The following is an 18,938-nucleotide window of genomic DNA, read 5'->3' as shown; positions in this document are numbered from 1 at the left end:
AAAAATAAAATGGATAGGATAGGATAGGATAGGATAGGATAGGATAGGATAGGATAGGATAGGATAGGATAGGATAGGATAGGATAGGATAGGATAGGATAGGATAGGATACGATAGGATAGGATAGGATACGATAGGATACGATAGACAACTGATAATGAAAGTGACCTAATATATAGGAAACTGCTACAGCTATGTTGTCTTTGGAAATAAGATAGGCCCTACTACAACACCAGCTACATAATATTTTGACTTGAAAATATGGACTGATGGTCATAAAACCAAATACAAGGAAAAACACTGACTGCATACTATTGCCCAGAAATAAGCAAAATCCAGAGCTCTTTGACCAAAGGGGGAGCCAAGTTCCCTTGAGAATAGAGTTTGCCACACAGGCCCAAGCATATATATTGAGTTGTTTCTCAAATTAATCACCAAAAGAAAGGGGGTACAGAGAAACAGTAAGTACTCATAGTTGGGAGATTAGTTGATATTAGTCCCAAGAGAACCTATATAATAAAAAATCTGACTCCATTGTTTCAAATATGATCTCTGACCGTTTTTAAGATCATCCCCATATCATCTTCCACTTCTCTGCATCATATAAAAATTCCCAGTTTGGGGCTGGGGAGACAGCATATGGTTATGCAAAAGACTTTCATGCCTGCAGCTTCAAGTTCCCAAGTTCAATCCCCAGCAGCACCATAAGGCAGAACTGAGCAGTGCTCTGGTGTTTCTATGTCTTTCTGTATCTCATTAAAATAAAACAAATAACATATTTTTAAAACACCCACACACACACATATATATCTGTGTGCGTGTGTGTGTGTGTGTGTGTGTGTGTGTGTGTGTTTCACAGTTTCCCACAAATGTATTTTAAAGAAAAGAAATTCCAGGTGTTCCCTCCTTTGCCACCAACAGGAAGTATAAATCACATATAGGATCCCTCACTCAGACACCACCCCTCACCACCACAAAAATATAAAACCTATCTTTTTTCTCTGCTCCTTCCAGCCATCTTCAGACTATCTATAAAGACCTACTATTATCTTTCTAGAAATTTGTATTTGTGAGTAAAAGCAGAGAACTTCCTAAATTCTCTTGAAGTGAGTGTGTATGTGTGTGCATGTGTGTGTGTGTGTGTGTGTGTGTGTGTGTGTGTGTGTGTGTGTGTGATGTAATCAGTCTCAAAACCAAGTTGAGAAAGATGAGGGGAGGAGCATGTGGAGTGTAGACTGTCCACCTCTATCCTGTGGAGAGACTTAAGTCACCCAAAATGCCATTGTGGTTCACCAAAGTGGGACTTAGGGCAGTTGTGATAAATATAGTTTTGTTTATCCTGTATATTTCTCCTCACATAGACATGCTTATTTGTCAGTTGCTGGACTGTAATTATATAGACTTACTCATCAACAAACTGAAATCACCACATTTGTGGATGCTGGAGGGAGAGTTATTATGGTAGAAAGAGCCAAGTGGAACTCTTGGAACTTCCTCTCTTCATCAGTTAAGAAAGTCAAAATAGCAACCCTGTGTCTAAGTAAAGTGAAATTATTAGTATCCATCAAAGACATGGAAAAATTCAATGTGGTGATTTCTATTACAGTTACATTTTACTTGCTTATTGTCTATCCTATCCTATCCTATCCTATCCTATCCTATCCTATCCTGTGCAAAAGGTAAGTGGATCTTGGAAAACAAAATTCAATCAGCTGGTAACTTGAGTTGCAGCTATAAGATGGTATTGAAGTAACTTAAGGAGCAAATCAACACAAATCCAGGAAACTGGTAGATAGGTTTTGATTTGACAAATGATTTTTTTTTTTACTTCAAGTCAATTTAAAAGTATGATCAGACACAGTTCATGCTCACCAGGAATGAGCAAAAGCACACCTGCATTGTCTCAGCTCAGGGCTATTTCAACTCTCCCATTCCCTAAACTAATTTAGTCTGCAGGGATCTTAATCATCTTGGCAACCCATGGAAAAATATTATCAATTATATGGATGATATCATGCTAATTGAACCAGAGAAACAAACAAAAAAAAAAGTCTTGTAAGACACATGCATGCCAACAATGGGAACCAATCCCACCAATGAAAGTAAAAGTAAACACACCAGTACTATTCAGATAGACCTGCCACCACCAAGTTTCTGGGGGTCCTCTGGTCCATATGAAGCCTGGAAATATTTCTAATGTAGAAAAATAGTTATTACACATTGCAATGAGTTCTAAAAGAGAATCACTGACTTTTGGATATTATATTATAATATATTGGCCATATATTAGAATATGCTGCTCCAACGGTGCTATATGACAAATCTGGGGGATGGGAGAAGAGGATCTGAGAAAGAAAAGGTTCTAGGTAGGTTTCATTTTATATACAAACACCTCTGGTGCTTAGACCTTGTGGCCAGATACATGATAAACAGAGATTCAGTGAAACATAAATAGAATAGTTATAGTGGAAACATTAGGACTTTGAAGCAAAGTCATAATCCCCTGTGCACATAATTCCTCTTTTGAGATGGATCTCATGACTCCTGCCCAGAAATGGACAGTGTGCAATATGAATCCACTGCTCCTGGAGGCTGTTTTTCCCTTTTGTTGCCCTTGTTGTTGTTGTTATTGCTGTCATTGTTGTTAGGACAGAGAAATTGAGAAAGGAGGGGAAGACAGAGAAGGGAGAGAAATATAGACACCTGCAGACCTGCTTAACCGCTTTTGAGGAGGCCCCCTCCCCTACAGTTGGAGAGCAGGGGAGGGTGGGGAGAGGACCTAGAACCGGGATTCTTGCCTAGGTCCTTCTGCTTCATGCCATGTGCGCTTAACCCGCTGTGCTACCACTTTTAGGAGGGAGGATGACACTCTTACCATCTCTTCACTCTATGATACTTAAACTATGATTCTATAAACTGTATTTCTCATATTCCTTTTCCAACAGATTTTCCATTAGGATATCACAATAAAAAACAAGAGGGAAAATGTTAAGTCTGAAGCTCATGTATTTACATGATAGCATTTCCAATGAGAAAATATTTTAGGGTATAATTCTAATGCAAAAGATTGCATTTAAAAAATTGTCTTGGGGGCCAGGTGGTGGTACACCAGGTTAAGCACACATAGTACAAAGTGCAAGGACCTGCAAAAGGATCCAGGTTTGAGCCCTCACACACTCCCCACCTGCAGGGGGAAATCTTCACAAGCAGAGAAGCAGATCTGCAAGTGTCTCTCTGTCTCTCTCTCTCCCTCCCCCCTCTCAATTTCTAAAATGGAAAAAAATGGCCACCAGGATCAGTGGATTCATAGTGCAGGCACCATGCCACAGGATAACTCTGGAGGCAAAAGTAAAAAAAAAAAAAAAAAAAGATATACCATAATTGCCTTACCCACTCATTGCATACTTCAGTTCTTTCTCAATTCTAGCAAAAAAAAAATTCTGAAAGAGAAAAAATTGTCTCTTTATCAATGTCTCCCAAAGTATACAATGAAGATAGTTTATACTACTTTATAGTGATAAGGCATTAAATTAAAACTAATACCAAATAATATATCAATGTAGTGCTTTTGTCCTGAACATAATGTCTGATAAAGAAGTAAACCAGTATTATTGAATCTGTGTGTTTTAAATGTAAATATTATTTTCCCAAAATATCTGTAATACTAACAGTTCAATTCAGTTCATTCTAATTGAAGAGCTTCTAGATTCCAGATATTATTAAACTATGTGGCAGGTAAACACACACACACACACACACACACACACACACACACTGTATTCCATCACTGTATTTAAAAGCTTAAGTTTACATTTTTAAGTCACCCAAGGTACAAATACTTCTTTGAATGCCAAAATTATCCAATCAATGTAGCTTTTCTTCAGAGACTGACTACATATCCTCAAGTCATTTATCATCCTAGCATAAGAGTGTTTGGGGGATTCTGATAGTCAACCTGTAGAATCTTTGTCCTGGGGCTAAAAGGAAATTTGATGTTTGTATTGTGACTTGAAGGTGTCTGCACATCTTGCTAAATTTGGTCCTACAGGCAGTCTTGTGCAAAAAAAAAAAAAAAAAGGCTAAGAAATGATATTGCAAACACTATGAAATAAAAGAAAGTTAATTATGTCAGGTGAAAGGCCGCAGAATTCTAAAACACCTAATTGTTTAGCACCTGCAAAACTACGCCAATATTTATACAACAGTCTCTCAGGATTATGAAATCAATTTTTAAAATATTTATTTATTCCCTTTTTGTTTTTTATTGTTGTGGTTATTGATGTCATCATTGTTGGATAGGACAGAGAGAAATGGAGAGAGGAGGGGAAGACAGGAGGAGGGAAAGATAGACACCAGCAGACCTGCTTCACCGCAAGTATGGAGCTAGGGGCTCGAACCAGGATCTTTACGCCAGTCCTTGTGCTTCAAGCCACCTGCGCTTAACCCACTGTGCTACAGCCCAACTCCCGAAATATCAATTTTTAAGATATTCTACCTTTCCTTCATTTTTTTTCTTCTTTCAGCCATCTGTGGGTAATATATATAGTAGACAGAGGAGGATCTGACAAAATATGAAACACAGTAAACTGTCAGACTTTGAGCATGCATAACAAAATTCAAAACCAAGATCAAAAACATCAAACACACTGGATGGTTGTTTGGTTTTTTTAAAAGAACAGCCCAAAGCAAGGGGAAAAAAATTCCCCAACTTCTAAACAACCAGACTATCAGCAAAACATAAACAAGAGCATGTTTATCTTATACCTACCACAGAATCTCCTTGTGTCCCTTTCCTGTTTAAGCCTTCAGTCAGCTGGACACACAGTAAGCTGGGCATCCTGCTTTAATTTACTCAGAATGAGAGATTATTTTGAAGATTTGGTCATATTTTTGCTGAAGTCAGATCCAAGAAAACAAACACACATGTGTAAATGTGTAAACCTACAAAACTATAGACACACAGTATGAATAAAATGAAATCCATGAATCACACACACACACACACAAATATTCCAAACAATATAAATTCGAATGTTGATAACTGATGTTCTCTCTTTGATAAGAAGAGAAACTTCACTCTGTTTAAAGACACTGTGATGGAGTTACAAGATTTTTTTTTTCCATGAATTATGTACCAAGACGGCACATTTTTCGGGGGGGGGGGGGGGGCAGGACACTTAGACTTAGCAAGCATTAGAAATACAAGAGCTGGCCAGTGGTGCAGCTGGTTGAATACATGTTACCAGAGACAAAGACATGTGTTGGAGCCCCCAGTCCCCATCTACAAGGGGGAAAACTTCATCAGCAGTACAATAGGGCTGCAGGCCTCTCTATTCTATCTCTCTCTCTCTCTCTTTTTCTCTCTCTCTCTCTCTCCCCCCACCCTTTTCACTCTCTCTCCCTCTCCCTCCCTCCCCACTATTGCAGGGAAAACTGGTCCCAGCTTCAGAAAGTCCCCTAACCACAAGTTTACTCAGGAAAATAGGTCATGATTCAATATTAAAAGAATTACAAGTGACTCTATGATCAGCTGTACAAAATATGTGTCTTTACTACCAAAGTGTGAGGTAGAAGTTGTGCAGGAATAATATTAAGGTGCAAAGAAAACTTAGGGGATAGAGTCCATGAGGGCTGTGGAGAGAACAGCCTGCCCATGCATTTTTCAATCTCTTACATCCCTAATCATTGTCATACCTGGGGCTAGCTCCCCTATTGGTCCACTGAGGTCAGCTGTCTTTCCTGTTGGGTTACAGTTTCCCAGTTTCCCTTTTTTCCCTTTTCACTCCCACCACCCCCACCCCTACCCCACAATTTTCCCAGTTTCTCTTGCTAAAACCTCTCTCACAGTGGGAACAAACAAACAAAAAAAAAAAAGGTGCTTCTTTTGTGAACTGGAAAAAATCCTTAAACTACCTTTAATTTCTTCCCCACTGGTAGGGGGAAAGATAGATAATAACACAAAACAAAGTGACCATGTGTCAGCTACTTGAGGCTTCAGACTTCCTGTTATTTGGAACTGTTAAGACATTATCAAGTAAAAAATAAAGGGTGGGGGGATAAATGGCCACCAGGAACAATGGATTTGTCCTACAGGCACCAAGCCCCAGCAGTAGCGCTGGTGGCAAAAAATAAAAATAAGAAATACCAGGAGTCCGGCAGTAGTGCAGCGGCTTAAGCACAGGTGGCGGTGGCGCAAAGTGCAAGGACCAGCATAAGAATCCAGGTTCCAGCTTCTGGCTCCCCACCACAGGAGAGTCGGTTCACAGGAGGTGAAGCAGGTCTGTAGGCATCTTTGTCTCCCAATCTCTGTCTTGCCCTCCTCTCTCCATTTCTCTTTGTCCTATCCATAACGAAAAAATCAATAACAACAGCAATAATAACTATAACAGTAAAACAACAAGGGCAACAAAAAGGAATAAATAAATATTTTTAAAAACAGAAAAATAATAAGAAATACCTAGTTTTACACTTTTATACTCTCCTTTTGTTACAAAATATTCGGTAGCATTGCTCTCCAGTGTCACAGCTCAAAAGTAACCAAAGAATGAGACTGAGGCTGCATGGAGGGCAAGGAGTTAAGTTTCTTTCTCGTTAACCGGTTTCAGGTCGATACCAGGCTGAATGACTTTTTAACCTCAGCACCCAGCCTTTTAGCTGTTTTCGAGCCGGGTGCAGCACAAGCCGATTGGTTACAGAGTCCATCAACGTGCTGGCAACATCAAAGGTGAGAGCGAGTTGGCTAGATCTGAGTCCACCAAGGCTTCCACTTGGGAAGTGAGAGTCCACCACTTGCAGCGGATTTTCTCTCTTTCATTCTTTTGCCTACGGATTTTTCATTTCACTTTAATAAGGCGGTGTTCTATATTCCTAGATAAAACTTATGAATCTAGCTTGATAAATGCTCTTTTACATCAGCTCTATAACTGGAAATTTAAAGATTGCCTTGATATCCTGAGAAGTGAACAACATAGCTTCTTATAGAGATGTTACGAAATGTCAAGCCAGCATAGGACACCAAAGGTGAGGTAGGAGGTAGAGAGGGAATGAGAAGGAGAGACACCTGCAGCGCTGTTTCACAGCTCCTGAAATGTTCGCCCTGCAGGTGAGGACAGGAGCCTTGAACAAAGGTCCTTTCACCTGGTAATAATTGTGCTCTACTAAGTTCACCATCGACCATCCCCTCACAGATATATTTCATATATTCTTCTTATGTTCTGATAGTCAGTTTTTGTTTTGCCATTTCTCTTTCAATGCATGTATTATTTATATACAAATATCTTAGTTATAGTAAAAAAAAATTTAGAATGTTCCTAAAAAAAGAAAATATAGCATCTTTATCATATTAACATGAGTGTTCAATACTACCTCATATGGATTAATATAAGGAAAATTGAAATAAAAGATACATAGGATTTATGAATAGACAAGTGAAATGAATCGTGTGGTCCAGGAGGTGGTGCAGTGGATAGGGCATTGGACTCTCAAACATGAGGTCAAGTTCAAACCCCAGCAGCACATGTTCCAGAGTGATGTCTGGTTGTTTCTCTCTCTCTGTCTCTCTCTCTCTCTCTCCTCCTATCTTTCTCATAAATAAAATCTTTTTTAAAAAAATTAAAATGAATTGAATATATTGCTTTTAAACTCCATAACAATTGCTTTTTGTTGCTATTCATGAACTTCATACTTAAATAAATATGAGGTTGATAGCTGAATCTCATACTTATTGTAGTATATACAGTAAGGTGCTGGACACCTCAGCCTGCATGTTGCAGCTCTGTTCTTCATGACTACAGTCCCACTGGGTGTCTCTTAGACATAGGTGTGTATAAAAAGCAGCACAACTCACACTTGAGAGGAAAGATGTGAATACAAATCTGGGAACTTGTGATTAAGGCCTTTTGAATGAAGAATTTATGTGTATCCTCCAATACATAGGCCAAGGGATGTGGACTTTAAGTAGACCCAAACCCTTGATCCACAGAGAAAGCACAGATGATAACAGTCCAAAGAGCAGAGGATTTATTCGCACTAATCTATTGGTGATACTACATTTTCCAGACTATTCTGCCATCTTTAATTTACTATGCATATAATGTTACATCCAAAATTATATTCATTATCAGTTCATGATCACATGTTCACTTCTGAATTCCCTAACATAGCAATACGAGTATCAAACTCCAACTTGAACCAAAAAAATTAAGGTCATCTTATGTTCCTCTCTCATCTCGTTTCCCCCACCCCCAGCAGTCTTTTTTATGTAGCTGAAACATTTCCAATGTCAGTAAATTCTTTTCCATTCAAGTTTCTATTGTACTAGATAAAATCCCATTATCCTAAAATCAATAAATGTCAATGGCCTGAATTCACCAATTAAAAGACACAGAGTAGGAAGATGGATCAGAAGACACAACTTAACAAGACAAACACAGACTCAAAGTAAAAGAATGGAAAACTACCATACAAGCCAATGGACCACAAAAAAAGGCAGGAACAGCTATTCTCAATTTCACATGATAGACCTTAAAACAAATAAAATTTTAAAAGATAAGGAGGGACATTACTTAATGCTCAGAGGATCAGTCAATCAAGAGGTCTTAATGATTATTAACATCTATGCACCCAATGAGAAGCCCTCTAAATAGATCAAACATCTACTGAGAAGGCTACAACAATATATTAACAGCAGCACAGTAACAGTAAGGGATTTCAACACCCCTCAGATGTTAGACCAGAAGCTATCGAATAGTTAGAGGAAAATAGTGGCAGAACTCTTTTCCATCTAAATATAAAGGCACCTTCAATGAAACGAATCCAGTTACAAAAAGAAGAAAAAAGTTGAACGATAAACAAAACAGAACTTGGATTGGGCCTGGTGTACTGCACCAAGGTAAAGGACTCTGGGGTATTGCTGGGGTGGGGGGGTGGGTTTCAGGTCCTGGAACATGATGGCAGAGGAAGACCTAGAGGGGCATTGAATTGTTTTGTGGAAAATTGAGAAATGTGAACAGGGGTAGATGGCATAATGGTTATGCAAAGAGACTCTTATTCCTGAAGTTCCAAAGTCTCAAGTTCATGGTGAATTCACTCTCTCTATCCCATCTTGGATGGAGCTCGAAGATATCATGTTAGGTGACATAGGACAGATACAAAAGGATGAATGTGGGATGATCTCACTCATAGACAGAAGTTGAAAAAACAAAATCAGAAGGGAAAACTCTAAGCAGAACTTGGACTGGAGTTGGTGTATGGCACCAAAGTAAAAGACTCTGGGGTGGAGGGAGGGTTCAGATCCTGGAACATGATGGCAGAGGAGGACCTAGTGGGGTTGTATTGTTATGTGGAAATTTTATGCATGTACAAACTATTGTGTTTTACTGTTGACTGTAAACCATTAATCCTCCATTAAAGAATTTTTTTTAATGTTGTTACCTTTATAGCAACAGCTTCTTAATTATTTTCCTGCCAGTTTATGCCCAATTCTTTTTTAGGCTTTTTTTTTTTTTAACCAGAGCACTGCTCAACTCTGGTTTATGGTGGTATGGGGGACTGAACCTAGGACTTGAGAGCCTCAGGCATGAGAGTCTTTTTGTATAAATATCAGGCTATCTCCCGCCCTTAAAGCATCACTGTAGTAAAGTCACTGTTATCTTTACTAAGTTCTCATACCTGCTGACTGCCAAATGAATAAAGATAACAAATGGGATTAGTTAACAAACACAGCTTTTATCATTGTGGTCTCTACCTTGTCTGCAGTCATTCTTACCTGAGTCTATCTTTTGCCTTCCTCTTTCTCCACAAGCTGGACTCTTCATAATTCTCAGAATACAGCATCCTTTTTTCTAGTTCTTATTCTTTGCTTATGCGATTCGTTCTACCTAGAGCATTTTTCTCTAATTTCAATGCTATTGAATCCATCTTCCAAACACAGTTCAAATATCTTTCAACTGCCTATTGATTTTGTTGTGCTTCAAACATATTTTGTAATTAATTTGCCACTCATCTGTGTACTGACTAGACTTTATATCTAGCTTTCTTGCAGCATTTATTGAATTAACATAATTCATATGGAGCTTATCTGAGTAGCTTAGAAGTGATCAATTTATATTAATTTGCTCTTACTTTAAATTTCCTCAGAAGTACATTGTGAGATAAGAATTTAAGTGTAAATATCAACTTAAGAAGAGAAGAAATGTATGAATAGCTGGATATCTTATTTAGATGTTACAAATTTGGGCTAAGTATTATGTTTTTAAAAACTAATCACAAGAATGATAAAATACTTATCTTAATCATTATTTTGGCTCTAAAATAAATGTATAGCATGCTATGACTAGAAAAGCCTGTTTGGATACTATTACATATTAGAAATTTCTTTGAAGAAGGGAGTTGGGCAATAGTGCAGTGGGTAAGGCACACATGGCACAAAGCGCAAGGACTGGCATAAGGATCCCGGTTCAAGCCCCCAGGGAGAGTCATTTCACAAATGATGATGCAGGTCTACAGGTGTTTTTTCTCTCCCCCTCTGTTGTTAATGTTTCGGAGGCTCCAGCAGGCCGGGCTAGCTTCGCGGCGGTAGAGAGAGACTCAAGGACACACAGCTGGGCTGAGAAACTGCAGTTTAATCTTTATTCACGAACAGGCAAAGCACCACACCATGTGCTTCCCTATCATTCTTCCTCTGCCAGGCTGCTGCTGGGACTCTGGACGTCCTTAGCATATGGGGCGGGGAGAAAGCGGGGGCGAAACTAGCAAGGGCCAAACCATTTCTCTCAGAGGTAGGGGGAAGGGGGCCAAACCAACACGAAGAATACCAACATATTCCCCCTTTTCTTTTTAACTAAATGACCACAGTATCAGGGGTGTGGGGTGAACAGAAACCTATATCGTACAGGCATTTTCAAAAAAGAAACTGGCACAAACATGGAGAAACATGTAAGCGAGCAACAAGAACCAGTGTGCTGCCAAGGGAAGGCCTGAGGGGGCCATTTTTTGCCTCTGGGCAAAACTTTATCAGCTTAAAAAAAAATTTCCTGCCTCTGGGGGGCGTACTTGTCTCAACAGGCATTTTCTAGCATGGGGGGGAGGGTGAGGCCTAGAGTCCCAAGGCATGGCTGCAGTCAGTCTTTGAGAAACCCAGCAGCATAAGGGGAAACTGCTAGTTTTGTGCAAAGTGTCCGAGGTGTACCAGTGAGTCTGATAGAAGTCCAAAGCAGATGTCCACCAAAGAATTGCCGGGGGTGAATTGTTGTACGTCTGTCTCGATGGGGAATGTCAGCCATCAGAATTCTGCTTTTCTGTAGAGAACTTGACAGCTGCAATTCACTTACTTATGAAACAAAACTTGTAGCAGGCTAGAAGTTTACAATTGATAACTCCACAATTGATAACTCTATTACAATTAGAAATCTTTTTTAGAATGATTTTAAGGTTGTTTAAAGTTTAAACAATAGAATGTGAAAAGGTAGACATAAGAATCAAGGAAAGAAAACCTCAGGCATGAGAATCATTAGCATAGCCGTTGTGTAATCTACCATTTCTAATAGAGAAGGTAATCGAGAGTTTTACATATCAACAAGTCTATTTAACCTTTTGTTACACCCATTCAAGATGGAGATACACCCTAGGTGTGCGCAGGTTTTGTTTAGATCAACTTGGTTAAAATATAATGATTTTTAACTAATTTTTTTACCTCAGACTTTAAATGTAAGTCAATTTTATCATTATGAGAATTACATTGAAAACCTTTTTCATTTAACTTTGTCTGGTAAGAATATAGCCTTAAAGTTACATTGTTAACCTTAAAGTTAATGTTACCAAACTTTAAACACACACGTAAACATGGTCATTAATACACAAGGAGAGAAACCTTTGTTACGAAGACATGTCATTTTAAACACGAATTTAGATCTGTACTGTCTTAGTTGTTGTTGGGGGGGTCACCATCCGGAGGTGGGTCCTCCACACAGCTCCACTTCTAGGAATTGCAGGTTGCGATCTCTGCACGAATCTCTGCGTATTCTAGCTCGTCTGCCTTCAGACCCGAGCTGAGGATCTCGGCCAGGGGGCCCAGTTTCGGTAGGGAGCCCGCCGTAGCCCTGCCCCATGGCCCTGCCATCTCTGCTGCCCTGCTCCCAGCAGCCGAGCAGCATGGAGGGAGCCCGCACCCAATGCCCTGCGCCAGTGGAAAGCTGCCTCATGCGGGCTGGTGTTGGGCGGAAACCAGAGAGTGGTCCAGAGATAAATGTTTCAGAAACAGCGAAACAGTCTCGTGAAGAAAGGGCAGAGGCCTTTGGAGATCTCTTCACAAGCGGAAGAGAAGGCCATAGTACATAGGTAGCCAAATTGTCTTCACTCATCTGAGAGATGCACAAGTCAGGTCCACGTGGGTGCCATTTTTTGTTGTTAAAGTTCGGGGGCTCCGGTAGGCCTGGCTAGCGTCTCAGCGGTAGACAGAGACAGACTCAGGGACACACAGCTGGGCTGAGAAGCTGCAGTTTAATCTTTATTCACGAATGGGCAAACCACCACACCATGTGCTTCCCTATCATTCTTCCTCTGCCAGGTTGCTGCTGGGACTCTGGACATCCTTAGCATACGGGGCGGGGAGAAAGCAGGGGCGAAACTAGCAAGGGACAAACCATTTCTCTCAGAGGTAGGGGGAAGGGGGCCAAATCAACATGAAGAATACCAACACCTCTCTGTCTTCCCCTCCTCTCTCCATTTCTCTCTGTCCTATCCAACAGCAACAACAACAATAATAACTACAACAATAAAACAACAGCAACAAAAGGAAATTAATAAATAAATAAATATTTTTTTTAAAAAAGAAATTTTTTTGAAGAGTATCTGAGTTCAAATGCCCTTTCTGGATTTTTGTTTTATCTTCAACGACACAAATTTTATGAATTAAATTCCTTGAGCATCAACTTCTTCCTCTGAAAACTACTAAAGTAGAAATTTTGCAGTTCACTGATGGGTCATTGATCTTTAGGCAGTGTTAATTTGTGGCTGGAATATATGGGATAGGTTGTTAGTAATAAAATTCACAGCTCACCATTCCCTGATTATTGCATTTCTTATCACAGAAACCAGGATTGTAGACTTGGGTTTTCTGAACATTTGATAAGAGCTTCAAGACTGGCTTCCGACTAACTTCTTATTTCAGGTTGTTCTGCAGTGAGATCTTTTCCCCAATAAGGGGAAGACACTAATCTCTAAAGTAGCTCAGAAGTTCTGCAGGGAATTGATACCTTCATATGTAATCCATTGCCTTTGCCAGAAGGAGGCAGTGTACCTTGCCTAGGCAGACTATTTGTCTTACACTTCAGTAGTCCCTGTTATTAGGCTCTGTCATGTAAACTTTACTTAGTGTTTTCCATTCTCTGTCTCATTTCTCTATTCACTGCCAGTAATTTCTTCTCTTCATCTTATAAAAGATAAAGATTCTTTAAAGATGAGGGAAAGAGTGAAAAAGGGTGGAGGAGATCAGATGGAAGAGCAAGAGGGGAGGATGGAGGGAGGAGCACATTAATCACACATTTGAGACTAACAGTATTTAAAGATTGTCTCATTTTTATGGCTATGTAAGTTATGACATTTTAAAACAGCCTTAAAATTCCTTCTATCTCATTTGCATTTGTAAATTCTGTCTCAAGTAAAATAAGCAACTGGGTACAACATTTGAAAACTTTTATAAATAGGTTCTTTCTAATTACTCTACACTCCTGGATCCTTCTGTTTGGATTCAAGGCAATGATGTCAAACATTCTGAGAGTGTTTATTGCTTTGGAGTGGGATGAGACACTTATATGGTACATTTGTGTACTTTCAAAGACTGAGCCATATAACTCAAACACACATACACAGAGAGAGGATTGACTCAACTTTTACATCAGGTTAACAACATGACTATCAGTTGCCATACATATAATACTGTATAGTCTTATCTAAATGAAAGATAATATTGTACATTTCCAAATGCCTTATGAATTCACTGCATTCCCAACCATGCAGGCAAACCAGAAGAAAATGCTAGTAATACAACTCAATGTTTTAAGAAGAGGAGTTCTTAGATCAGGAACTGACTTTAATCAGTTGCCATTACCGTTTTAACTAGGTCAGCACTCTGTATTTTTTTTTTTTTTTTTACCAGCGGAGTGAACCTCTGGTATCTGGTGAAAGAATAGGGTTTGACTGGCCTGACGACCCCACCAATGTGTCCTGGAGCTCCACTTCCCCAGAGAACCATCTTACTAGGGAAAGAGAGAGGCAGACAGGGAGTATGGATTGACCAGTCAATGCCTATGTTCAGAGGGGAAGCAATTTTATCTCAGAAGACTAGAAACAGTCCCACCCTGTGATACTGCAATTTCTTTTCTGGGTAAATATTCTAAAGAAACCAACACACCCATGCAAAGAGATCCATGCATACCTATGTTCATAGCAGCACAATTTGTAATAGCCCAAACTTGGAACAAACTAGGTACTCAGTAACAGATAAGTAGCTAAGAAAATTGTTGTATGTATACACAACAAAATACTATTCAATTATTAAGAGTGATGAAGTAATATTCTTCACTTCATCTTGCAGGGAACTTAAAGGAATCATGTTAAGTAAGATAAGCCAGAAAGATAAAGATGGATATAGGATGATCTCACTCATGGGCAGAACTTAAGAAACAAAAACAGAAAAGGGAGCATAAAGTAAAACTTCAAAATAAAGGTCTCTGGGTAAGGAGGATCGAAGAAGGGTGGGGAGTGCATCCAGGTCCTAGTACACAATAATAGGCCTAATTTGGGGGTGAGAGTGTTTTGCAGATACCTCTCTAGGTGAGATATGAAATTCTATCCATGTTCCAACAAGTGCACTGTAAGCCATTAACCTCCCAATAAAAAATAAAGAGAAACAATAAAATAAAAGGCCAAAAATAATGTCTTAACTATCTTTGTTTAGATACCTCTCTCGGGATTCTGAGATAAAAGTACTTTTGAAAAAAAAACCTGAACAAAACAGATACAAGCAAACTATCAGTAAAACTTAGAAGAACTATGCTGGTTATCTTTGGGAGGTAGGATAATGGGAGTACAGAACTCTGGTGGTGGGTGTGGTGTGTAACTATGTAATCTTACAATCTTGTAGTGAATTATTAATAACAAATACATTTTTAAAAAGAAATGGAAGACCATGAACTTCTTTGAAGACCATAGTAAAGTGCTTAGAAGTTTAAAAAAATTTTTTTAATATGTATAAATCCCATACTGTAAGGCCCTTATCACTAACCACTGTAACATGTTAAAATGTTTTGAAATTTTTCTAATTGCCTTTCACCTTGTACTTCTTTGCCTTTACCTATATTTCAACCCACCTCCCATGCACAAGACTAAACAAATCTTTACCTTCCTCCTCACAGATCAAGTACAAGTATGACAGTAATTTCATACTCTTACTTCTATATCCTGTTTCTCTATCCTTATACCAAACTACCTCTTGGACCTTGACTTTTGATGAACCAAATTTCAGAATAATATTTTCAGATTTGAGAAAGTTCACTCATATGGTTCATGCCTTTTCCATGTGAAGAGCCCAGGTTGGTGCCTTGGCACCACTTTGGAGATGTTATTGTGCTGTGGTGTGTCTCCCCAACCCCACTCATATCTCAATCTGAATGAAAAAGCAGTCAAGAGCAATTAAACTCTGTATGTAGATGTCCCTGGCTCTACCAATCAACAAACAAGCAAATGAGAAGGGGGAAAAAAAAGCCATATATATTCTAAATTTTGCCAAATTTAAATGGAAAAAGTATGTATTAAATGTGTATGTACAGTGGAGTTAGCAACGGAAGAAGTTCCATGAATGGTGGGTCAGTAATAGGATCTATTTCCCTCTTTCTCTTTCTTTCTCTCTCTTTCTAAAGAATGAAAAAAAAAAAAATTCCACCTAGGAGCAGTAGAATGCACACTTGAGGCCCTGGGGCTGCAAAAAAAAAAAAAAGAAAGTTTATAAACTTAAAGATATCAATAGTACACATAAAGGGAAAGAAAGGTGCATGTGTAGTGTTTTATGTTGTAGTTTTTTGGAGAGTGGGATTAGAAGTCAACTTCCTAAATTACAAATATATTTTTTTTTCTATAATGGGCATATATTTCTTTTTTTTTTTTAATTTCTTTATTGGGGAATTAATGTTTTACATTCGACAGTAAATACACTAGTTTGTACATGCATAACATTTCTCAGTTTTTCACATAACAATACAACCCCCATTAGGTCCTCTGTCATCCTTTTTGGACCTGTATTCTCCCCCCTCTCCCACTCTAGAGTCTTTTACTTTGGTGTAATACACCAATTCCAGTTCAGGTTCTACTTGTGTTTTCTCTTCTGATCATGTTTTTCAACTTCTGATGGGCATTTACTTCTTATAGTTTAAATTTTTCAGTACTTTTCTAATAAAAATAGAAACTTTATTGAAAATCATAACTTCAGTTTGTAAATATCAATAGTTTATGATAACAGAATCTTACTACAATATTTTGATTATAACGGCATTCTCTTCTTGCTTAAACAATTAAACTCTTTTAGAAAAAGTTCAAGGCAAAGTATGTCAAATTTTGAAAAAATACCAAAGATTCCATAAGCATTTATTAAATTTCTAAAGAAGTTACTTCCTTGACCCATTTCTTACACAGAGAAACACTCAAACAATAACTTCAATCTAGTGTATTGTAATTCTTTCTTTGTTTTGTTTTGATTCATTTAAAAATTGCTTGTGGAAGGCCTCCTGAGAGACTTTTCTTCCCAGCAATTTCCAAAGCACTTATTTTTAAAATCCAAACAGTGGTTTAGGATTCCAAATCAGTAACATTGTGTGTTTAGACTGAAAAATTAAAATACATTTCAAACTAAATATTTCAAAATCAATTTCTTTCATGTTTACTCATCAATTCCTCGGTTCCGGGCTCTATGTTTTCCCTGAAACAGTTGACAGTTTTTCTTTTAGTATTAAATAACATAGGATTATTCTGCCTAAGGGACCATCTGCTGTTCTATGCCCTGTCATGACAATCTATGGCCTTCAGAACTGCATCCTGTGGTTTCTCATTAAGGAGAGAAGCACATTCTCTATGATAAGCTTAAGCCTCAGAAATGTCCATTTTGAATGAGTCAACATACAGCTGTGACATCTATCAAGCAAGACAGGATGTTTTTGTTCCATTGTGTGTGAACACTGATGTTTGAGCAGATGGGAATGTAAGTTTTTGCTGTTGTTTATTTTTATTTAGCTGTGTGGCTACATTATTAAACACCTCTAGGGATTTACTCTATTTAATTTAATAAGTTACTGATAATATTTCTCATCAAGCCATAAGCAGAAACAAAGTGTAACATATTGTGTTTTACCTGGATTTAGGCAGGCAGCAATGTTTCTATCCTCTATAGTCACAAGAGAGGAATAATGACTTTGACCTCACCTTAAAAATCCTTCAATAGAGTCTCAAAGTGCTTGAAATAAGAATCAAATATACATTATGCAGCTGTTGCAAATAAGAATAAGCATATTTATGAGGTTTCAGTAAGGGAAGATTAAGGAAATCTTGCCAATAGTCAAAAGTTTTGTACTAAGTTGAGAAGTACTTTGAGGCATGTATTATGAAATGTACTGAAAGTTATTCCTAGAATTCTTAGAATTCAACCCAAGAATTTCTTCTCTTTAAAAAAAAAAAGAATAAAGTCAGTTTAAATACTAGAACATTTTTGTTTTTATAATAATTTTTTACCTAAAAGTAATTATTCCACTTGTTATTGTGTATCCACTTGTTGTTGTGTATTCAAGTGGGCCTTGAATACACCCTCCAACATGCTGTAGTAGCTCTCCTTCTCTGAGTCACTATCTTTATTTGAATGAATTTAAAAAAGGCTCAGGAATGATGAAATTACAAATGTCCAAGATCTCAGTTTTGAAAATATGAATAGTAGTGACATTAATAGTAGTATACTAGCAGTAATTCATTTATTACACTCTTAGGCATCCATAGTACATAAAACACAACTCAGCGGCCATGGCCCTGGGGGTAGGAAAAAGGTTGTTCAAAGACTGCAGAGATTATTGTCAGAATCCATGGTCACCTTCTGAAAGTCAAGAGAAGCCCCAAAATGAACTAATTGAACAGTCATCCCCAGAAGTCATCCCCAAACTTTAAAGATTTCCTATTACATATCTACAAATGAGAACACAGTGACCTCAGATCTATAGCAAGAAGCCAAAGACACTCCCAGGGTTCAATTACCATAGAAAGTACATCTCTCTTCTTCAGTAGAAGTTAATTCACCAATGAAAAGGATATATTAAATGATTATTAATTTCAATATAAAAAGTCTAATATATGGTTGGGCAGTGGCATACCTGGTTGAGTGCACATGTTACAATGCACAGTGACCAGGGTTCAATCCCCCACAACCCCCCACCTGCAAGCAAGAAGCTTTGAGAATAGTGAAGCAATGTTATAGATGCCTTTCTTTCATTCTCCCTCTCTATCTCCCTTTCCCCTCTCAAATTCTCTGTTGTATCAAATAAATAAATAAAACTTTTAGAAAAAATAAAGTCCAAGATAATCACTGATCTCATTAAATAGAAAAGCTGCTGAAATGAATGGGAAAAAACCTGAGTAATGAGTAAGAGTTTGTATCTTTCATCATCCATATATCCTAGAAATACAGACCTGCTCAAGCAGAGAGATGATTGGGCTAGTGGATAGTCGGGTTTGATGTCAAAGTAAATCACTTCTTCCATTTCCTACTACAGAAATGTATTATGGGGATGGGAGGTAGATAGCATAATGGTTATGCAGAAATTGGAGAAGGGAATAGCATAATGTTTATGCAAAGAGACACTCATGCCTGAGGTTCCAAAGTCCCAGGTTCAATCCCCTGTACCACGATA

At 38.2% G+C, this 18,938-nt stretch overlaps 1 long non-coding RNA gene across 1 annotated transcript in view; it reads right to left on the bottom strand.

Annotated features, from left to right (window-relative positions):
• Nucleotides 1-4,777: 4,777 nt before the first annotated feature.
• LOC132541315 (uncharacterized) overlaps nucleotides 4,778-18,938 on the bottom strand; it is a 114,715-nt gene continuing 100,554 nt past the window's right edge. Inside the window, exons 3-4 of the long non-coding RNA XR_009552478.1 lie at nucleotides 6,146-6,340; nucleotides 4,778-4,949 (exon numbers count right to left, since the gene is read on the bottom strand). This is a non-coding gene — a long non-coding RNA (uncharacterized LOC132541315). The remainder of the gene's footprint in view (nucleotides 4,950-6,145; nucleotides 6,341-18,938) is intronic.

This window comes from Erinaceus europaeus, chromosome 11 (assembly GCF_950295315.1).
Source record: "Erinaceus europaeus chromosome 11, mEriEur2.1, whole genome shotgun sequence".
Classification (NCBI taxonomy): Eukaryota; Metazoa; Chordata; class Mammalia; order Eulipotyphla; family Erinaceidae; genus Erinaceus; species Erinaceus europaeus.
Note: the sequence above shows the minus strand (reverse complement) of the source record. Positions and strands in the feature narration are given on the sequence as shown.